This window comes from Spermophilus citellus (assembly GCF_964194105.1).
Source record: "Spermophilus citellus genome assembly, chromosome: 1".
Taxonomy (NCBI): Eukaryota; Metazoa; Chordata; class Mammalia; order Rodentia; family Sciuridae; genus Spermophilus; species Spermophilus citellus.
Genome location: NC_138182.1, coordinates 253,324,000 through 253,346,572, shown reverse-complemented (window position 1 = coordinate 253,346,572; position 22,573 = coordinate 253,324,000). Strand labels below are relative to the sequence as shown.

Below are 22,573 nucleotides of genomic sequence, written 5' to 3'. Positions count from 1 at the left end.
AAGATTTCTGTTCTATAAATATACTTAAACAAAGAATAGAGTTAAGTGAGATGGAAGGGATTGCTGTTTTATAAAGGCTAGAACATATCAAAATTGGCTCTCAGAGGGATTCAGTGAGCTATAACCTAAGAGCTGTAAGAATCTATTAAGTCATGTGAACATCCAGAGGGCATCCCAGGAGCTGGGGCAGCATATGCAAATGCCCTAAGGGTTATTCTGCTTGATACGGACAAAGATCAAAATGACAAATGTGATCTAAATATAGAGTGGAGGGGAGTGCTTCTAAGTAAAATTAAAGTACTAATAATAGGCCAGAACATTATACTTCTCTGAAGATCATGATAAGGAAATGGAAGTCACTGATTAGATTTTAGTAGGGTGGAATGTGATGCAATTTCCTATTTAATATAGCAATTCTCTAGATAAGAAATAGTGTTCTAAAGTACCAGAGTGGAAGCAAGACGCAGGGAAATTTAAGAATCCCTGTATGAAATCAAAGTAGTTTCAAATGAGGGAGAAAGCAGAGAAGCTGATTGTAAGAACAGAACAGGCCACTAAACTTACATTGTATTAAATAAGCTACTATAAGAGGTAAGTACTACTATTCATATATTTTCTGATGACTCTCAATTTGCACAGATAAATAGAAAATTTAAAAGAGAATTGCTGATTAAGACTAATTCTTCAAAACTGAATATGAAAAATTATTTCCTGTCATTTTATCACTTTTGCTCATACTCAAAGAGTATTAACTTGTTATTTTAATTAATTAAAATTTATGTGTAGGCCTTTCAATATATAATTTCTAGATTATTTCATAAAACATAAAGAATTATGCTACTTAAATACTGAGAAGGTATCTGTGTTAATGGCACATATGTAAGTATTAATGCTAATGTTGGAAAAATATTGTAAATACTGAGGTGGAAAACAATATACTGATATAAAATTATTTTTCAGATGCACTATTTCCTCTTTTCTCTCTGAATTAGCAAAACAAATGACATATGGTTTAATAAATGCCATGTGTCCCTTCAATTTTTTTTTGGTTTTATTCATTTGGGGACATATTAGTGATTTTGAGGATATAGGGTTATTTTTCCTCAAATGATATATTATTGAAAATATAAAGGAATACTTTCATATAGGAAATTCCAAATATGTTCTTGAAAGACATATAAGACCACATCTTTATAAAATTAATGAGTTGCCTAAGGCCAGAATCATTTAATCTCTTTTTTCAAATCCTTAATCCCCTAGATTTAAAACACCATATCTTTCAAAACTTATGATGTCCATTTATATTCCACATATTACAAGATAGTCACATTTCACTGTTATTTTCATGAAACTTCTTTGAGAAGTCTTTGTGATAAAAGTAACAAAAGTATCTTAAGATACCTCTGAGTTCTTTGAAAATTATCTTTTATTTATTCTAAGAACTGGAACAAGAACTTCTTAGGTATTCAAATAACAGTCTGGGACATTGTGAGTTTGTCAGTGGAAGAAATGTGAATTGTTCATGAAAATCAGTCTGTGTCATATGATCAATGAAACCCTCAAAGTGCCTGATTTTATCATTAAATACTTTAGCTTCATAAAATGCTCTTATGAATGCAATAAATGATGCTATTTTGTAGTAGATAGTATACATTGTCAAGGAATAATGAACAGGACTGAAATATATTGTGCCGTGAACATTTTTCCTGCACAGACAGGAAAATAGGATGGAAAAATATATATATTGAAGATTAAAAGACTGCAGCTATTGTGGCAAAGTGAAAGATAATTTGAGACACTATTCAATCTGAAGTTAACCGTTTCCATTTTTAGTAGTGAATAAAATGAAATTGCAGGATTGAAAGGTGAAAATAGGAAATTGTTTCATTATCTTAGCAGAGTCCAAGAATGTAGGAACTCTTAGATAAAATTTAACCTTTGAAATTTGTCTGTGTGTAGTTTATCTGTGTGCATATGTGCATAAATCCATCAACTGCTGTCTTTAATTTCTGTTAATTCTCCTTGGAATGCATTTTATAATATTCTCTTTACCATCAACTTCTCCTATTATTTCAGTGTAGGTAGACATATATAATCTGGATAGACATTTTACATTTATATAGTTCAATATTTTTTCCACTTGTCCTTTTTATTCACGAAGTTTCATTATGCGGGAATCGCCTACCTGTTCCTCAGTCTGTCTATGTCAGGGAGTCACTTACATCTTCCCTTTAGGCTCCATTCCTTTCTGCATTTGAATGAGAGTCCTTCTAAATGGAATTCTTGAGTGAGAAATCTAAAAATAAATTGAAATAAGTCCCTTTAAAACATTTCAGCAGAAGACTACATCTTTTATTTTTAAAGACTTTCAGAGAGTCCCAAATTTCTTTCTTACTTATGCAGACATTTATGTTTCCATTCCATTCAGATTAAGCAACATTTGAAAAATCACAGGATATTTGCAAAATGCATCCACCAGAACATTTTAAGAAAATACAAGTCCTTACATAAATGTATGTGTGTGTGTGCACTATAGCTATCCCTACACTAGGTTCTTGATAAAATCCCTTAATACTGTCTTTAAAATAGTGTTCTAAAGTCAAATAAAACTCTGCAAGTTGGCAGAAGCTTTAGCCTACATAAAATTAATTCAAAATCAAATGTGCAATACCTCACATGGTAATTCACAGAATAAGATATAAAAGAAATTATAAAATGTACTTGATACAAAAGAGCATGAACTTCAAGTTCTTTCTGTATATCTCCAATAACTAGACCATTTTAGATAATAAAATGCTAACAGGTTTTTAATGATCTTTAATAAAAACTTTGAACATGAACCACCTAACAGAACTGCCGAAGTTTATGGAGTATCAAGTTCCTAGTAATTGCAATAATCTTCTCCAACATTTTGTTTTTCCTTCAATATGCATTAGTTGGGGATACAGCTCAGTGTTCAAATACCTGCCTAGCATGTATGACATCCTGAATTCAATCCCAACACCACATACACACACAAAAAAGGCATAATTGATGATTGTTAATATTGTGGAATTAAAAATAGAACATGATATAAGAAGGATCAATATAATAAAAAGATCGAGGATTGAAGAGTTAATCTTTTGTTATACTGATCCTTATGATATACATATTTTATGCTCATACATCAGGTGAAGAAATCTCATCAGAAAATCAAATAAATGAACCTGAAAGTGCTAAATCCCAATAAATTGTATAATTTGTTTATACACACACACACACACACACACACACACATACACACACACAAACATCCATATTACCTACTCAGTTCTAACTTGAGTAAAAGAAATGTAATGTAAGTTGACATTATTATATGTCATCAGAAAACTGCTGTTTCTTTGCTCTTTGCTTTAGTATATGTACTAACTCCAAAGGAATACATTTTAACAAGAAATAACTACTTTGTTGATAATAGAAGCACTAAGTAAAAATTATTTGATTTTTAAAGTTTTTATTTATTTTTAAAGAAATACATTTCAATTTCTTTTACATCTCAGTAAGAGCAAAAAAAATTGTTGGCTTTCCTTATTACTATTTTAATGAAATCACCACATTTTTGTACACTCTATGATATGGCTTTTTTTAAAAATATTTTTTTATTTGTATACATGACAGTAGAATACATTTTGACATATTTTACATACATGAAGTATAACTTCCCATTCTTGTGGTTGTACCTGATATGGAGTTACACTGGTCGTGTATTCATATAGGGAAATGGAAGACTTATGTCTGATTCATTCTACTGTCTTTCCTATGTCGCGACCCCCTTGCCCGCAAGGAAGACGCAACACCAGGAATCTTCTTTCAGCCGTTTATTCGGATCCTCGAACTTTCTTCTACTCTCCCCGGAAGCCCCTCCCAGCCTTAATAAAGTATCCCAAGGCCCAATGCAAAGCTGCCACGTGGAGCTTTCTCATAGGGTGTTAAAGAACCATGCGCCAACTCTCCCAAATAAGGAGTTGTTTGTCACAGACCACAACGAGGCCAGCGCCATCTTGTAATGGCGACCACAGTCCGCCGAAGCGGCTCACCACAGTTCCCCCTTTTGTTTTCTAAAAACAATACAGGCGAGAGTAGAGGTCCTATCCCACTGTGCAGAAAGGGCTGCATAGTATGGCTCAGCCCCAAGGAGGCGCCTTCCCCAGATCCGAGGCCATATCAGCCGACGCTTTTTCCGTGGGACGGGGCGTGGACGCGTCTAACCCGCATGCAATAGGACATGCTCTCCTTGAGGTCCACTCCAAGGATCACTCAAGTGCAGTGCCTTGCCTCGCATCCTGTATCGTGACGATGGTGGACGAAGGGGGATAGCCGAGGCTGAACTGTGGCTGTTTAGAAATACAACGACAAACAAGTTGGTAACACCCTAAAAGAAAGGCACGGGTCCTAAAGCGATAGAAAAGCACTAGTGTGGAAACCCATCTGTGTGCAATGGCAGTAAAGCCGGCAGAGTGCAAGGGCTTTCCAACACTAAGAGAATAGCAAGAAGAGACATGTCGTTCCCAGTGCAATGTCCGTAAAACTTGGGGTGCAACGACCATGTCAAAGATTTACTGTTTAATTTGCGCAAGCCAAACTTGAGGTGAGTTGCCATTTTCTAAAGCTGCAAGAGCTTGTATGATCATAGCCTTATCATGAGCATTGCGGGCCTTGAGGCGACAGAGAAACCACAAGCAGAGAACCATACCGAAACAAAACATTGCACCAAAAATGCCTACCCCCACCCACTCTTTAAAAAAGGAAAAGGCAGAAGATATCCAATCGGTGAATTGACCCAAAGTTATGGGATCGACATGGGTACTATTCAAGACAGCTATCTGGGTTAGTTGAGACTGGATCAGGTCTTCCGCTGCCATGGACCAATTTCCGGCCAAGTATTCGCCAATGATACGGGAAGCATTCCTGGAATCATTAAATCTGACAGAGGTTATACATAAATGTGCACGTTGGTCAACACAGCCCAAAAGCACTAGGTCGGCCAATTCTTCTACCTGAGCTTGGAGTAAATCTATTCTTTGGTTGGCAGCTAAAATCCCTGACAAAATATGTTGATTAATTGCATTTTGGGATTCAAGTATGGTGGAAGTTTGTTGAACAACTTGATTAACAGTGGCAGCAGTCTGCACTTGATTGGCCATGGCCACTCCGGCCGCGACCGCTGCAGCAGCAGATACCGCCACGGCTGTCACTATAGCAGCCGTGATTCCAAAATCCCTGCGGACTCTAAGTAGCTCAACAATGGGGAATTTGTCAGGGTCCGCAGTGACTGGGATTGGGACAAAAGTTGGAATTTTCATAACCACTGCCACAGTCGAGGAACCATCCCAACATTCAGCTAAGAGACAGGTAACATTAGAACAATCCAGCATCTCTGACGAGGTGTCATTAGCCAAAAGGAGTAAGAACGGGGATTGAACACAAACCGCTGCAGGGGGCAATGTGGCATTATCTAACAGAGAGTTGAACGAAACAGATGTGAGTCTATTACCTCGCTCACTCTCGTAAACAGTGCCAGAAACATTAGCCAGCCAACTTTTGGCCCCCAGCAATCGAGCCAATGCAGAAATATCAGCCGAAGCCCCCTTGTTGTTGGAAATCAGCCATTGAAACCAGGACCAACCCGCTCCTGTAGAGGAGTTGGCACTGTTGTTAAAGTTGTAAACATGCCTCTTAAGAGAGGGGGAAAAGGAGAAACCTTTAGCAACTTGACGTTTCTCCCAAGAATGATCCTGACAAGGCGTGAATGTTGGGGGGAAACCGAGATTAGGGGTACAGTAAGGAGAGGCCTTAAAATGAGTGGCATTATAAAGATTATTAGAAGAAGGAGGCACTGGGATTAGTACCTCAGAGATAATAGCCAAGGTAGTTATGTTTAAAGCAGAGCTACTTGCAGGGGTTCCTGAGCCAGATTGTTCCCCCGAGACTACTTGGCTCAATACAGCACTGAGAATGCTCCCTGAGACCTGACTGGACCGCAATGGATCCTCCCAGTTAGTCAAATTCTTGGTCTTAAGACTGATACAATGAGCGTTCCCAAGGCTAAAACAAAAAACTCCTGTGAGATTAACTTGAGACTGATTGAAAATGCTTTCCACGTCCCCTCTAGGAGAGGCACAGGGAGCAGACATCTCACATGAGGTAGAAAAAAGAGTGGGAAGGACACTAGAATTACCATGAACCGGCATCGGCATTGGCCAAGCCCGTGCCACTGCCCACCACTGCATTGGTGTCGTCTGCGTCATCGGCATCAGCACCAGAGCCAGAGCACTCAGCAGAATGAAGATCCTCATCGCGGGAATGCCGTGGTAATTCTTGTTGCTGAGTAGCTGGCGCCAAGACTCTTCTTGTCAGGCGTTCAGGGACCCACAATGGTTCCGTGTGATCCTGAGGAAAAAAACATACAGATCCTCGTGCCCATGTCAGCACGGGGTCAGGGCCGTTCCATTGGCCCGTAAGAACATCTTTCCACTTAACATAGCCAATCACAGAGGGCTGAGGGGACACATGTCTATCGGCCGCAGAGCGACCATGAATATCCAAATTCAAAAAATTAATGGTAAAGAGAGCTAAGGACAGGCGTTCTTTAGGAGTATGTTCAGCTCCTATTCCCCCTTTTTGTTTTTGTAAAGTTTCCTTTAAGGTGCGATGAGCACGTTCAACAATGCCTTGCCCTTGAGGATTGTAAGGCAAACCATGAGTAAGTTGTACTCCCATAGTAGAACAAAAGGACGTAAATTGTCTGCCAGTATAAGCAGGTCCATTATCAGTCTTAAGGGACGTGGGCGCACCCCACGCCGCCCAGGCCTCCAGGCAATGAGTAATGACATTACGTGCCTTTTCTCCTGATAAAGCAGAAGCATGAATAATTCCGGAGAACGTGTCAACAGAAACATGGACATACTTGAGGTTACCAAAGTCAGGTATGTGTGTCACATCCATTTGCCAGACAACCAATGGTTTCAATCCCCGTGGGTTCACTCCATAAGTAGGGGGATGAAGAAACGTGACACAATGGGGACAGTGCAATACTATCTGCCGAGCATCTGCTCTTGAAATGGAAAAACGCCTGCGCAGTGTTAAAGCGTTAACATGGAAATTTTGGTGAAATAATTTAGCCTCCTCTAAGGAGGAAGCCAAACAGATCAACTGACCTCTAGTGGCTAAGTCTGCACAGGCATTACCCTGCGATAACGGACCAGGGAGAGAGGTATGAGCCCGGATGTGCAGTGGATAAAAAGGAGCAGTGCGGCTACAGATAAGCTGTTGAAGCTGATTAAAGTAAGCAGATACATTACGGGCATCACTAATAGCTCCCACAACCTCCAAGATTTTTAGTGCTTGTACTACATAGATGGAATCCGAAATGAGATTAAAGGGAAAAGAACACTGCTTAAAAACCTCAATAACAATTTGCAGTTCTACCCACTGTGGATTTCCAGGAGCAAATTGATGCTGAACAGGGGGAGAATCATTAATTACATAAGCTCCCATTCCAGACTTGGAACCATCAGTAAAAATGTTAACAGCCCCCGGAATCGGACTGGATGAAGTTACTTTGGGGAAAATGATAGGATGTTCTTTAACAAAATGGAGTAATGGATGAGAAGGGTAATGATTATCAATGTCCCCTTGAAACGAGCAACATAAAATAGCCCAGTTATCTAGGGTAGCACACAAAACACTAAGTTGAGCTTTAGTATAGGGTATAATAAGAGAAGAAGGTGATTGTCCGAAAAATTGAATGCTTTGTTGAATCCCTTTAAGTGCTAATGCTGCAACAGCATCAGGATAATATTCTAAGGATTTTCCTGGGGATACATGTGGGTGTATCCATAGCAAAGGTCCCTCTTGCCATAGTACTCCAGTAGGTTGCCGCATAGTGGCAAGCACACATAGCTGGAAAGGTTTATCACTCTGGAGCCTGCATAAAGTTGCATGTTGTATAGCTTCTTCTACTGACATAAGGGCCGCTCTAGCTTCTTTGGTGAGGCTACGAGGGGAGGTAAGATCTGGATCACCCCTAAGGGTAGCGTACAAAGGCTGTAGCATAACATTAGAAATATGTAAATATCCTCGTATCCAATTAATATCTCCCAGCAGTTTCTGAAAATCATTTAGAGTTTGGAGATCCTGAGTTCGTATGGTGATTTTTTGTGGTCGTAATTTGTCACACCCAATTGTTGCTCCCAAATATTTAATAGAGTCCCCTGTTTGAACCTTTTCAGGTGCGATGTGCAGTCCAAATTGAGCTAACAACTTCACTAGGTCTTCATAGGCCTCATGAACTGTCTGCTCTGATTTAGCAGCCAATAATACATCATCCATATAATGAATGATCTTGATGGAGGAATACTTGTGCCTGAGAGGTGCGAGTGTCTTCCCCACATACATCTGACACATTGTGGGACTATTAGCCATTCCCTGCGGCAACACTACCCACTCGTACCTTTGATCTGGCTCCTCGTGGTTACACGAGGGAAGGGTGAAGGCAAAACGCTGTGAGTCTTTAGGATGCAAAGGAATAGAAAAGAAACAGTCTTTAATGTCAATAACAATAATGTGCCAGCCTTGAGGAACAGAGGAGAGCAGAGGCAGCCCTCTTTGAATGGGCCCCATAAGTTGCATTTGAGCATTAACTGCTCGTAGATCATGCAGTAGGCGCCACTTCCCTGATTTTTTCTTAATGACAAATATGGGAGTATTCCATGGAGAAGTAGAGGGTTGGATATGACCCAAGTCAAGTTGCTCTTTAACTAGAGCATGGGCTGCTGCCAATTTAACCGAGGGAAGAGGCCACTGAGGCACCCAAACAGGCTCCTCGGTGAGCCATGTTATGGGTATTTGAGCCCCAGCGGCCCCTAGGAAAAACCCAGACCAAATCTGTCAAGCTTTTGATGACCTTGTACAGGATGCTTACGTCCCTGTAAATGTTTTCCTAGTCCTAGACCTGGCCTATACCCCATAATTTGCATAATCTGTTGAGACACTGGGGAATAGTCATTACTAAGAGTGAACCCCATGTCTTTCATCAGATCACGGCCCCATAAAGAGATAGGTAAATCAAGCACATAAGGCTGAAAAGTACCATTATGTCCTTCCGGGTCTTTCCAGAATAGATGCCTGCAGCTGATCTGAGGAGCTTGGGCATATCCAAGTCCTCTCAGAGACTGATCAGAAGTCTGCACTGGCCATCCCTTAGACCAGTCCTTAAGTGCAATAATGCTACGGTCTGCCCCTGTATCAAGCAAGCCCACAATAGATTTACCCTCTATACTTAATTCCAAAGTAGGGCGATTGCTCATATCTAGTGACAAATAAGCACAATTCCCTCCGGTGGTACCAATCTCATTCCCTGTCCGTGACCTTAAGTCTGCAGGGAAATGATCATGTAAACTAGGCAAAATTAGTAATTGAGCAATCCGATCCCCTGGGGAGATGGACACAATGCCCCTTGGAGCTTCCACCATAACCTTTACTATCCCAACAGTATCAGGACTTATGACTCCGGGGAAAACATGAAGACCTTGTAAAATAGAGGATGCATGTCCAATTAGCAAACCTACAGTGCCAGGTGGTAGAGGCCCTTTGAACTCAGTTTCCACCAATTGGACTCCCATCTTAGGTGTTAATACGAGTCTGGAGGTGGAACAGAGGTCCAATCCCGCGGCACCTGTAGTGGCTCTCCACGTTTCATGGGATGGCATAGAGATGGCCATGTCTCGGGTTCGGGTGTGACATTCTCCACTGCCCCATATATTTGCAGGCCCTGGGGTCGGGGGCCCCGTCGGCCGTTTTTTGGCCCAGCTGAAATAGGCTGTCCATGGATGTCCCTCACTGATCTACACTCTCTTGCCCAATGCCTCCCCCTTTTGCATTTTGGACACAATCCCGGTGGACGAAGGCCATTGGAAGGGCCACCGTGAGGAGGTCCAGTAAAATTGCCACCGTGAGGAGGTCCAGTAAAATTGTTTAGTTTGGGACACTCACGTCTGACATGACCGGGTTGCCCACAATGGAAGCATGTCCCGGCGGCAGGACCGCCCCCTTTTGCAATCCGAAGGACAGCAGCTGCAAGACCTGCATTAGTTAAAGGTCCTCCAATCTCTCTACACACCTTCATCCATGCTTCTATGCCTTTGTTCTTATAAGGAGCGATTGCTGCTTTACATTCCTTGGTGCATTGCTCAAAGACCAATTGCTTGACAAGGGGCATGGCTCTATCAGGATCCCCAAAAATCTTTCCAGCGGCATCCACCATCCTTGCTACAAAGTCTGAAAAGGGTTCTGTAGGGCCTTGTATAATCTTGGTCAAATTACCAGATACCTCTCCTCTGTTTGGAAGTGACTTCCATGCCCGAATGCAAATGTTATTAATTTGATCATATACCTCAAGAGGGAATCCTGTCTGTTGATTAGCAAATCTACCTTGCCCCAAAAGCATGTCCTTATCCCAATGAGGATGTCCTGCCGCATGGTTTTGGGCGGCTTGCTCTATAGCGCCCTCTAGCACAAATGCTCTCCAGTCCAAATATTTACCTGGAGAAACACAAGCCCGAACAAGGCTAGCCCAATCAGAGGGAGTCATACAGTATCTAGACAGACTCTCCACCTGAGTTAGTGTGAAGGCGGCATCCACCCCATAAGTGCGCACAGACTCCGCCAGGGTCTTTACAATTTTGAAATCTAAAGGCTCCTGAAATCTTCCCCTATTTTCATCCTGAAAAACTGGATAAGCAAGACCCATTTCAGCGTTAACAGCCTTCCATGTTTGAGCATGGAAAGCTCTCCCCGAAACACCCCCACCATACGGTGGTGGATCCGGAGGATCACATTTCTTGAGCCCCTGTCTATCTTTGTTTCCTTCTCCTACAGCTAAACTCCCTAGCTGGCGAGACAGCCTCCCAAGCTCCTCCTCCTCATCCTCCTCTTCCTCTGACCCACTTTCACATGGGGGCGTGCGCAGCGCACTGAGATCTGGATACAAGCGTTTCTTCCCCTGCTTCTCGCTCCGCACACTTCCATCCTCCCGAGATACCTCACCTTTTGCCGGAGACAATCGTCTCCTCCCCTGTTTCACGCTCCGCACGCTCCCATCCCCCTGAGATACCTCACTTCCTGCCGTCTCTGATCTCTCCTCATGTAATTGTTCTAGAACTTCCTGTCCTTTAGTAAGTGCGTCATGACATCTGTCATCTGTGAGACAACTACGGACTATTTTCCAAAGGGGTATCACCCCACCCTCTAATATGCCCTGCTCAGAAGCAAAATCGATATCTTTGCCTAATTTATCCCAACTAGGTATAGTAAGACTGCCCGAATATGCAAACCACGGTGCAGCAATATCCACCTTCTGTAAAAATCTCTGTAAAGTGCTATGTTTCACTTTCAGGCCCTTGGAGCGTAACAGGCCGTCTAGGGCCAGAAGAAGTGGACTTGAAGATGTGACACCCATGACACAACAACAAAACAGACACAGAAAACAAAAATGAAAGCACACAGAAAACAACAATGAAAGTACACAGTGCAGCTGCAATAAAATATGAGGCTCTCTCTTTCTTTGTAGAGGAGCTGATTCCGCTTTGGTTGCGGGTCCCACTCACCGGGACTATGGGGTCCCGCTCTCCGGGACGATGGGGTCCCGCTCTCCGGGACGATGGGGTCCCACTCACCGGGACGATCTGGTGCACCACCCCTGACGACTGAGAGTCCTGGTTTTCCCGGGTTTCGGCACCACTTGTCTCGACCCCCTTGCCCGCAAGGAAGACGCAACACCAGGAATCTTCTTTCAGCCGTTTATTCGGATCCTCGAACTTTCTTCTACTCTCCCCGGAAGCCCCTCCCAGCCTTAATAAAGTATCCCAAGGCCCAATGCAAAGCTGCCACGTGGAGCTTTCTCATAGGGTGTTAAAGAACCATGCGCCAACTCTCCCAAATAAGGAGTTGTTTGTCACAGACCACAACGAGGCCAGCGCCATCTTGTAATGGCGACCACAGTCCGCCGAAGCGGCTCACCACATTCCTATACTCACCCTCACTATCTTCCCTTCATTTTCCTTTGTCTAAACCAATGAACATCTATTCTTCCCTCCTTCTCTTATTCTGTGTGTGCATCCGAATATCAGAGAGAACATTTCACCTTTGTTTTTTTGGAATTTATTTATTTTACTTAGCATGATAATCTCCAGTTCCATCCATTTACTGTTAAATACCATAATTTCATTCTTCTTTATAACTGAGGAATATTTCATTGTGTGTATATATCACGTTTTTTTAATCTATTCATCTGTTGAAGAGCATCTAGGTAGATTCCATAGTTTAGCTATTGTGAATTGAGCTGCTATAAACATACATGTGGCTGTGTCACTATAATATCCTGGAAATCATCACATTTTACACTAATATTTGTCCTTTGCATGACTTACTAGAATATAAAAAACAAAGGGCTAAATTTGTTTCTCTTACTAATACCTAAAGGTATATATTGTTTACACTAACTTCTTTCCTTTTGTCTAATTTTTCTATATCCTAAGTTTATATTTTATTTGTTTTTATCTTATGTGATACAGATTATTATAAGAAAATTATTTTATATTTAATTTGAGGCTTTATATACTTCTTTATACAGTTTAACAAAATATTAAATACATTAAAAATCTTTAAAAGTATGGTGTGAATATTTATCTTTCTTTGTACTTACACACTCTAGAGTTTTGAGTATTTAATATTCTTTCAATGATTAACTACAGTGAGCATTTTCCCTAGATAATTTTGAAGCTTGTATATGATACGGAATTTCACACAGTAATAGAAAATGTACTGTGTGCTTAAGCATTTATTATGAACCAGAAACTACTATAGTCTACATATAGTCTACATGCAAGTGTGTGATGTTATAAAAGCCTTAGAGGAAAGTACTAACTGCTTTCAAAATGATTATGCTGATAACTAAGTGAAACAAAATTGGTGAACTACAGAACATAAATTCCCATCAGGGATTCTCTCATTAACAGAAGTATGAGTTTTTTTCAAATTGTATCTTTTTTCCTTGAAGACTCAATTGACAGATAGTTAGAATCACCATGTTTTATAGATACTTGCATATTATAATACATATTATATCAAATACATATTATATCAGTTTATTGGAAAGAAAAGCCTGACAAAACAGATAAAACAGTGGTATTAATGTCTTCCATTTTTTGTCCACACAATGAAAATAATTAAAAAAATCATTAAATAACACATACAATCATTTGGTGCAAACTGAACTCTTACATGTATAATTTCAAAAACCTAAATATTTGTCAACACACTAATAGATAAAGAAAGCGGGGTGTATGAATAGTTAGATAGACAGATAGATAGCTGTTATAGGTGAAATACTATAGACAAAAAGAAGGCTGCATCATGAGTAAACCTGGAGGATATTATGTTAGTGCAATAAGTCATATACAAAGTAACAAAGTCGTATGCAAAAGGAAAATATGCATGATCTCACTTCTATGTGGAATTTTTTTTCTTGAAAAAGTAAAATGTACAGAGAGAATAAAACAGTAGTGACTGGGGGAGTCGGGAGGAAATGGGAAGATATTGTTCAAAGGATACACATCAGTAGATATGTAGGAGGAATACATCTACAGATCTAATTTACAGCATAAGGATGATAGAAACCAAATTTGCATTCATTGTATTATGGATTTTTGTTGAATAGGAAATATTTCAATGTTGTTGTAAAAAAAAGATATAACTGTTTGATAGAGGTATGTTATTTGGCTTCGCTATAGTGACTAATTTACCACCTATGTGTATCCCTTTACATCACACTGTAGACATCAAATATACAAAACAAAATTTACTTTTAAAAGGTAATGAAGTGTGTAACTTAGGATGCCCTGGGAAATTTTCAACAATTTAATTTCCAAGCACTGCCATGGCTAATCATTTGTACCTGAAGGAGTATTTAGCCAGAAGAAAAGTCTTACAATTCTTTGAAGTTATTATTATTTTTCATTCATCCCACATATGAATTTTAAATGTGATAAGTGATTTTAACAAACCTTTTACAAAAATATGACCAACTCCCTGCTTACTGTGGACAAACTTTAAATGGATAATAAAAATACTGATAGTTTTTTTAAGGATAATGGATTTTCTTCCTTTTACTAAGTTGCAAATGTATCAGGGAGACACTATTAGTAAAACAGTGCTGCACACATGGAAAACAATGCTTAATGATTTGAGCAGCAGGGAGCATAATTTGTGGATCAAGTTTTCAAGGCTGGTTTTAGATCAGGGAACCTGGACCCTGTCCACTGTCTTGCTGCTTCAGTGATGCATTTGTTCCTATATAATTGAACTCTCTCATGCTCATTTGAAATTCATGTTGGCTAGTTGATGAAATATTGCTTCCTAAATGCTACTTCTATTAATTTAGCAAATAAAAGACGAACCAAGGAAAGTAATTTATTAGATTGCTTTTCATCAGATATATTCCATATAAAGGTTCAAGGAAAAGGAAGAACACATCCACCTTAAAACTTAAAAGAAAAAGTACCTCCTTTGAGCCAAGGCTGATACCAAATACCCACAGTACCAGATATCAGGAAAACTGAGGCAGGAGGTGGCCTGCAGCTAGGAGTTCCAGGCCAGCCTGGGCAGCATAGTAGGACCTGTCTCCAAAAGAAAAAAAAAAAATCCTTTGGTTTTTTTATATGTGAAATTTATTTCAATTGTCTGTTGAATGTGAAGACCCAGAGTTCAGTACCTATAAAGATTATCTTCATTACTCATTATGAGATAACTGGGAATAATTTACTACTCATTATCAAACTGGATCCCAATCAGTTTAAAGTTGTCCCTTGACTGTTTATAAATTATTATTTCAGCAAAACAATTCTAAAAGTAAATTATGATCATCTCTTGCTCTCAGATATTTGGAAACGTAATTCATCTCCCCTTTCTATGGCATCTATAATTCAGTTTTGGCATCTATATTTCAGTTTTGGGGTTGTAGCTCAGTAGGAGAGTGCTTGCCTAGCATGTGTTAAGTACTGGGTTCAATTTTCAGCACCATATATAAATGAATAAATAAAATAAATGTCCCTCAACAACTAAAACAATTTTTAAAATGTAATTATATTTTAAAAATATTTTAGTTGTAGATGAACACAATACTTTATTTATCTATTTTATGTGGTGCTGAGTATCAAACCCAGTGCTCCACACATGCTAGACACAAATTCTACCAATGAGATACAACCCCAGCCCAACTTTTAATTAATATAGTAGTCATAAAAATATTTACTTCAGTGTATCCATCAACCAAATTAGATGATTTATCTATATTGAAAAGTGATGCCACTATTTTGATAAGATGTTCATAGAGAAAGAAACTAGAGAAAGGTAAACAATTATTTTTGTCTATTCTGATTTCAAGTTCCAATTTCTGCAAAAGGAACTCTATTATTGACCTACATATAGGTAGCTCTCCAATTTTAGTGCATTTTGTGAGAATCAAGATATTCTCAATTAATTTATCTCAGTACTAGTGGTTAGTAAAATATTCTTTATTATAAGCATGCATTAAATTTTATATCTTATGATTTTACTACACTATCTTGTATATAATATAAAAATATGAATACTTTAAGTGTAAATATGATAACTAATTTTAAAAAAAAAGATGCACACTAGTAGAAAAAATAGGGGCATCCTTTCCTTGGAGCTTTCAATTTAGAAAACTTGTGCTGTGAAGTCATCCTTTTGAAAGTAATTCAACCATTTGACAAGCTAAATGAGCCTCATGCCATTTTATAACTGAGGCCATCTCTTTGAAACTTACTCATCAAGGAAGATAGCAACTTTTCTCCTGGTTCCTCAGAGGGTAGGAGATTAATGTAGGAAAGTACCTTCCTACAAGTTACAGAGCTACTTACTATCTTTTGTCATAGGTAGAAGTTTATTTTTCTTTGGATAAGGCCACTTTGTTAACACAAATGGTCACCATAGTGACCCATAAAGTTAAAGATGAAGTACCCTTGACAAGTATTCTTACTCAGGACTAATACTGTTATCTTGAGAAATTCATGCTTTCTGGGTTGTATCTGCTTGAGAATATGAAAGGATAAAATTTCTTTCTGTCTTTGTGATTTCCTTCCTGGATAACCTGTAAGATATTACATTCTGGTTTAATGCATACTCAATAATGAAGCTATTTCCCTACTCTTCTACCCATTTGGAAAAATTTTTCTGGGTTGTTAGGAGATTTGGATTTTAATCATATTTCCACAAAAATACAGTGCATTGGTTTACATTTTGAACTTTATTTCTGGTTGAAGTCTTCATAGAATAAGAACACTGTGCCTTTATATTATTTTCTGTTGAAATAGGAATTTGCAACTCTTACAAAATTGAAAATATCCATAATTTAATACAGAGTATCATACATTCCATTAGGCAAAGATTTAAGAGAAAATCTCTGCACAGCTAACGTTACATAGTGTCAGCTTTATGTGGCTATGTGTAGCACCATGGTGTTTCCCCCTAACCTTCATGTAAGCAAATCCTTAGACTGTATCAAGGTGTGTGTAGAATATCATAAGATAGCTCTATTTTTTCTTATCCCAAGGCTACCTCTTTTAAGGATAAAGAAACTATATTTCAAAGAGGAGGACACTGGAAAACATTTTTGATTGCTTGGATTCTAGGGGATATTACAAGTTAAACTTAGAATTAAATTTTGGAAATGCTCCAAAATAAATTGAAATAAGTTTTAGGTTGACATATTTAGGATGTGCTCTGCAGGGTTGACTTGATTTCTTTTTTGCATGACTTTCCAGTATATTTAATTTTTCAAAGTTAATAAAAAGTAGCAAATCTAAAAAAAAAAATAACTATTTTTACTTGGTGCACACTAATTGTTATGTATATATTTTGCCCTTTAAGGCAAACCCTGCTGGATATTTGAAATCATTAACCTGTGATTTCTGTCTGCATTCCTTATTTAAAAGTTAAGATCTTGTTAAATATAGGCATAAAACAAAATGTGTTAAAACTCTTGGCAGATTGTGGCTCCTTCTTTCACAAGAACTCACCATGGCAAATGTGATGACTTCTTAAAATGTGAAATTTGTTTATTTCACACCTCAATCACTTACAAACTAATAATGTAAATTGAAATCACTATGATATTTATTTTCATGGTTCTGCCTCCCCCCCTGGAATGTACATTTCATGAGGACAGATATTCTTTGACCATTATTCTCACTGGTGTGTCTCAAGTGTCTGGCAAATGAATTATGCTCAATAAATGTTTAAGGAATATATTTTTACAAATAGTATCTCAATGAATGCTACTTGGATTTGAATATCAATTAAAAGTGTGACTGATCTTTAAATCATTATCTACTCATACTGGTTGCTTTTAGAGGTATCTACTTACTTTTATCGGAGGGGCCCCAAATAAATGTTCTTCATTGAAGGGTCCTCAAAAGCCACACAATAATACCATGGTCTCTGGAAGAAAATAATGTAACATCTGAACAGTTTAACACAGGTGTCTCCTTGACTACATAGCACATTTTATTTTTTAATCAGTTGTGTTGGAAATGTCAATCTTTAAAGTGTGCTGGTCTCTTCACCCTAACTTTCATTCATGGGAAGAACTTTTGACAACAACTTTCAGGAATAAGACAGAGAGGCTGGAATTAGCAAATCAAGTGCTGAGAGGTGGGACTGGCCTGACATTGCATTCAGAATTACTGGAATAGTGTGGAACAACTGAGGATTCAGTTTTTAACACCAGCAGGATATGAAAAGAAAAGCTGAGTCGCAGCTTTGGAGGTATGAAATGAGAGTGAATGTTTCCAAACTGGAGGAAAGCATGAGAACAAACTAGAGACAGGGGAGTTTTGAATGATTCTCTATACAAGTAAAAATCTACTATTCAAAGCTTATTTTTACACTGATACAACAAGTAAGTTTTAATTAATGCATAGTAAAGACAACAGCCTCCTGTGATTCAACAGTACAGTTATATTATTGAATCCCAAGTGTACTCTTGTTTTTTTTCTAAGCACACATATACTTGTTTTGATTAAAAGTAATTAATATAGAGCATGAAGACAATTCCAATAGAAAATTTCATCCTGATTTACTGTTACATCAGGATTCATTTATACTGATTTTGTGCAATAGAGTCTTTGAACACAAAATCAAGGATTACATTTTTTTTCTCAAGTTAAATATAATTAGGAGCAACTATTCTTTTGTTTTACCAATAATTGCATTTTGATCCTGACAACCAATAGTTTATTCATTTTATATTTTTAAAATTCATGAACTAAATAAAGTATGCTTTCTGCAGTATTTTTTTTTAAAGAGAGAGTGAGAGAGGAGAGAGAGAGAGAGAGAGAGAATTTTTAATATTTATTTTTTAGTTCTCGGCGGACACAACATCTTTGTTTGTGTGTGGTGCTGAGGATCGAACCCGGGCCGCACGCATGCCAGGCGAGCTCGCTACCGCTGAGCCACATCCCCAGCCGCTCTGCAGTATTTTAATGATACAATGCTCCATAATTGAAATGGAGGATGGAGTAGGAACCTGGGGCACACTCTAAGGTTCCTACAGTAACATCACATTGCCAGGCTGTTAGCTGAGAGCTCTACTTTAGGATTTCCTTTAATTTCTATGCCACTATAATTTGATAAAAAAGTTAAGTAAAGCCCTAACAACATTAAGCAGCTCATGCAAAAAACATTCATTTAATAAATGATTAAGGAAGAATGAAGCCACTTTAAGAACAACAACAACAAAACACAAATGTTCTCTTCCATTCTGTCCTAGCCTCTTCCATTCCATTCTATTTTTGGTTGTATTGTGTTTACTATGTTTTTACCCAATCACATTAATTTAAAGGAAAAATAAAATTCAACTTTATTTTTTGCAGACAATGATAATAAAACTTATAACTCAATAATGAGTTACTGTTTTACATTTACATTGTTTAAATTTTAGGGCCATTAAAAAACTGTAGTCAAAATTTTCACTTATCATCCAGTGTCAATTTGATTGGTGGATTTTGTAAAGATCGTCTCATAAAAATAGAATTTCTCACTTATAAATCTAGACTATTAAAATTTTTATGTTTAAAAATATTATTGAATTATTCTTTAATAATATAGAAAAGTTTATACTGCAAACTATAATAACCACCCATTTTTTCAAATTGTAAATAAAGTATTATATTTCTATTTAAAATAATATTTGACAATCTATTAAGTAAAAAATAATGTTGCATTGTTCTTTTATTAGGTATACTTAAATATTAGTAATTATGTTTTTGCCTATTTTTCTAACTGTGCTGAACCAAAATATCTCAAGAACCCTCATCTGTGGAGCTAGGGGCTGTAACTCAGTGGTGAAATGTTTGCCTCTTATGTATGAGGCACTGGGTTCAATTCTCAGCACTACATAAAAATAAATAAGTAAAATAAAGGTATTGTGTACATATGCAAATATATATATCCCTCATCTGTCTAGTTCTCCGGAGTTCTCTCTGATAACTTCACGCATAACTAAGTCACAATTTCTTGTAAAAGAAAAAAAAAGTTCAAGGATATACTCTTTTTAAAAGTAAAATTCAGTTGAAGAAAAACTGGTGCTGGACATTTTTTTTTTCTCTGTGACAACTCCTAAAACAAATTGATTTTGCATTACCCCAAATAAATATCAGGAGAGATAATTTCAACTAGTGTTACACTGATTAAGTAACATCTCAAAAGTATTCTATAAAAATACTTAAAACAATTAATATTTTCAGGAATATAACAATAAAATTTAAATCTGTTAGATACAAAGATAAATAAAATTCAAATTTATGGAAAATCTATCATCACTAAAAAAAATAAGAAAAAACTGCTTCTTCTGCCTGTTTCTGATTTGTTCTAAAACTTCCCAGGTTGTTTGGGTGTCTTCTGCTCTCTCAAAATGAGGAGTAGATAAAACTGCAGGTAGTTCTTAAGCTTCCCCTTTCTTCTTACAGCATCTGTTTTGCAAGGACCATTTGCCCAATGTCCCCTTCTCATCCGGACAATCTCAAGAGATCAGACAGAAGTTCATCAGCGAGAGGTGAACCAAGATGTTTTGTTGCCTTTGACAGAAAAAAAAAGTTACAGTTCATTTAACTATTGAACTTAAGGAAGCATGTAGCTTTGTTTTATTCTAGTTCAATCTTTTATTTCCCTCAGATTAAAGACAAATGAATCTACAAGAAAGATATTATTTTTAGAATACAATATCATTTAGCCTTGGCTGTAACTAAGTGAAAAAATCAGAAAAACTCAAGGTCTGTCTCAATGCAATGCTGGCTGTTTTTTCTAATAACCCAAAATGGGAAATCAGAGGTTGATACCTCTGCTGGCCAGCTGTCATATCATCCCTGACCCAGTCAGTAAGCACTGTGATTTTGGTCAGCTTTCTGCTTTCAGCAGAACTAACAGGCTGTTATTCAAAGTAGTCCCTGGCCACTAACCTGTTGGATCATTGCAGCTGAGTGAGGGTCAGCTCTCCAATTTCTGTAAAGTACATGTTATTTTTATTGTTCTGCCTGGGAGCATAGCGTTTTCTCTTCATACTTGGCATTCTGTAGCTGTAGTGGGTTTGACTGGATCTGTTCTTTCTTAACAAGCTGCCTCGTACTCAGGGAGCATTTTCAATTTGTTGATTCTTGTTTAATGCAGGAGATTGTTCTGCTATCAAGTATTTTCTTATCCTCTCACTTTCTCTGTTACCCTGTTCTTTCCATTTTTTGAATTTATATTATGCACATGAGAGTTTTTTCTGGATCTGGATCTAGGAACACCATAAGGCACTACTCTAGGGATTGTATAGTCTAATACTAATTTCCACAGGGCTGAAATTGGGGACTCTGGGTTCTTGTCTTGTCCCCTTTGATTTCCAAGTCATATATTTCCTGGATTATGAGATGTCTTTTTTACTTTATAGTCCAGGACCACAATCCAGGTCTATTAATTGACCATTCTTTTCTTCTATTCATGCATTAAAATATATGAATCTGGGGCTGGGATGTGTCTCAGTGGTAGAGTGCTTGCCTAGCATATGTGAGGCACTGGGTTCGATCCTCAAAAATCACATAAAAATAAAGAAATAAAATAAAGATCTTGTGTCCATCTATGACTAAAATAATTTTTCAAATAAAATAAAATAAAATAAATGTTTAAACTTGATTATATCTTTAAAAAATATTTTTGTAGTTGTAGATGAAAAGAATACCTCTGTTTTTGTTGTTGTTGTTTATTTTCATGTGGTGCTAAGGATGGAACCCAGTGCCTCATACATGCTAGGCAAGTGCTCTGCCCCTGAGCTACAGACCCCTGATTATATCTTACTTATATAAAAATTGATGTCTGTGCTAAAATTAATTTTAATTAAATGTTTTCATTGTTGCTAATGTTTTATTATTGTTGGTATTGAAGTTGTTATCTGTTTGTCATGTACTTTAATTTCTCTAAGAGCAGTCTGTTTCTGCTCCTTTGTGTTTTTTTTCTCTGTGCTAGATATTGGGTGCATATTAGCCTATGCTCATTGGCCTCAGCTCTTCATTGGATCTAGTTATTGGTGCATCCTAAGCAGCAATTCCCTAGACAATTGTGTAGGGGTCTTTGTCCCTAGGGCTCCCAAGGCTCCACCCAGCAAGTTGTCTTAGTGGCACCAGGGGAAAATACTTTGCATCTCCATTGGCTCAGTTGTGGGGATTAAGTCTCTGTTAGCCAGGAGCATGGGCATTCTTTAGTTTCTCCCACTTTCCTCAGGAGCCACTGGCCTTCTACAGACTTCTCTCATTGGTGGGGCTACACTTTCAGTCTGTGATATATAGATTTACACATGTAGAATATCCTGCAGGATCATTGTGTTTTAATAATCTTCTAATGACCTCATGGGTGAGGGAAGTATTCTTATCCTAGGATTGTAAGGATGGCTGGAATTGTAATGCCTGACTCTAGACAGATGAAATTGACAACATTATTTTAAATGCATATATTTGCAGCAGGAATGGAAGACATTATTTCATGGAGGGCCACATGGGGCTTACACTCAAGAACAGAATGAGCAACCAACCAGACACTCTGGGAAACAGCCTGACCCTGTGTTCTCATTTCACATGCTTCATTCTTAAGAGACACTTTTGCTGATGCTGATGTCTATTATATTTATTATTATGTGTTTGTTTCACATGAATGAAAATATAAAAGTGCTAGAGTCATAATAATCATTCAGTACATTTAAGTATTTATTTTAAATAAAATATTATAGTTTACCTGAAATGATAAGTATGTGAGATATGAGTTGCATAAAGAAAATAAATATTCTTACTGGAAAAAAAATCTATTGTTAATGTGAACTCTTTTACAAGTATCCAATTTACATTTTATATAATTATTTATTTTTGCAATTTGTTTAACCTCTGCTTTTTTTTAATATCTGGGATTGAACCCAGGGGTGCTTAAT

The 22,573-nt window shown here is 37.8% G+C and overlaps 1 long non-coding RNA gene across 1 annotated transcript; it reads left to right on the top strand.

The window, feature by feature from the left end:
- Window positions 1-406: 406 nt before the first annotated feature.
- Window positions 407-22,253, top strand: LOC308646768. The gene is made up of 3 exons (XR_014021483.1): window positions 407-591; window positions 20,088-20,173; window positions 22,116-22,253. It is a non-coding gene; the product is annotated as an uncharacterized lncRNA (long non-coding RNA).
- Window positions 22,254-22,573: the final 320 nt, after the last annotated feature.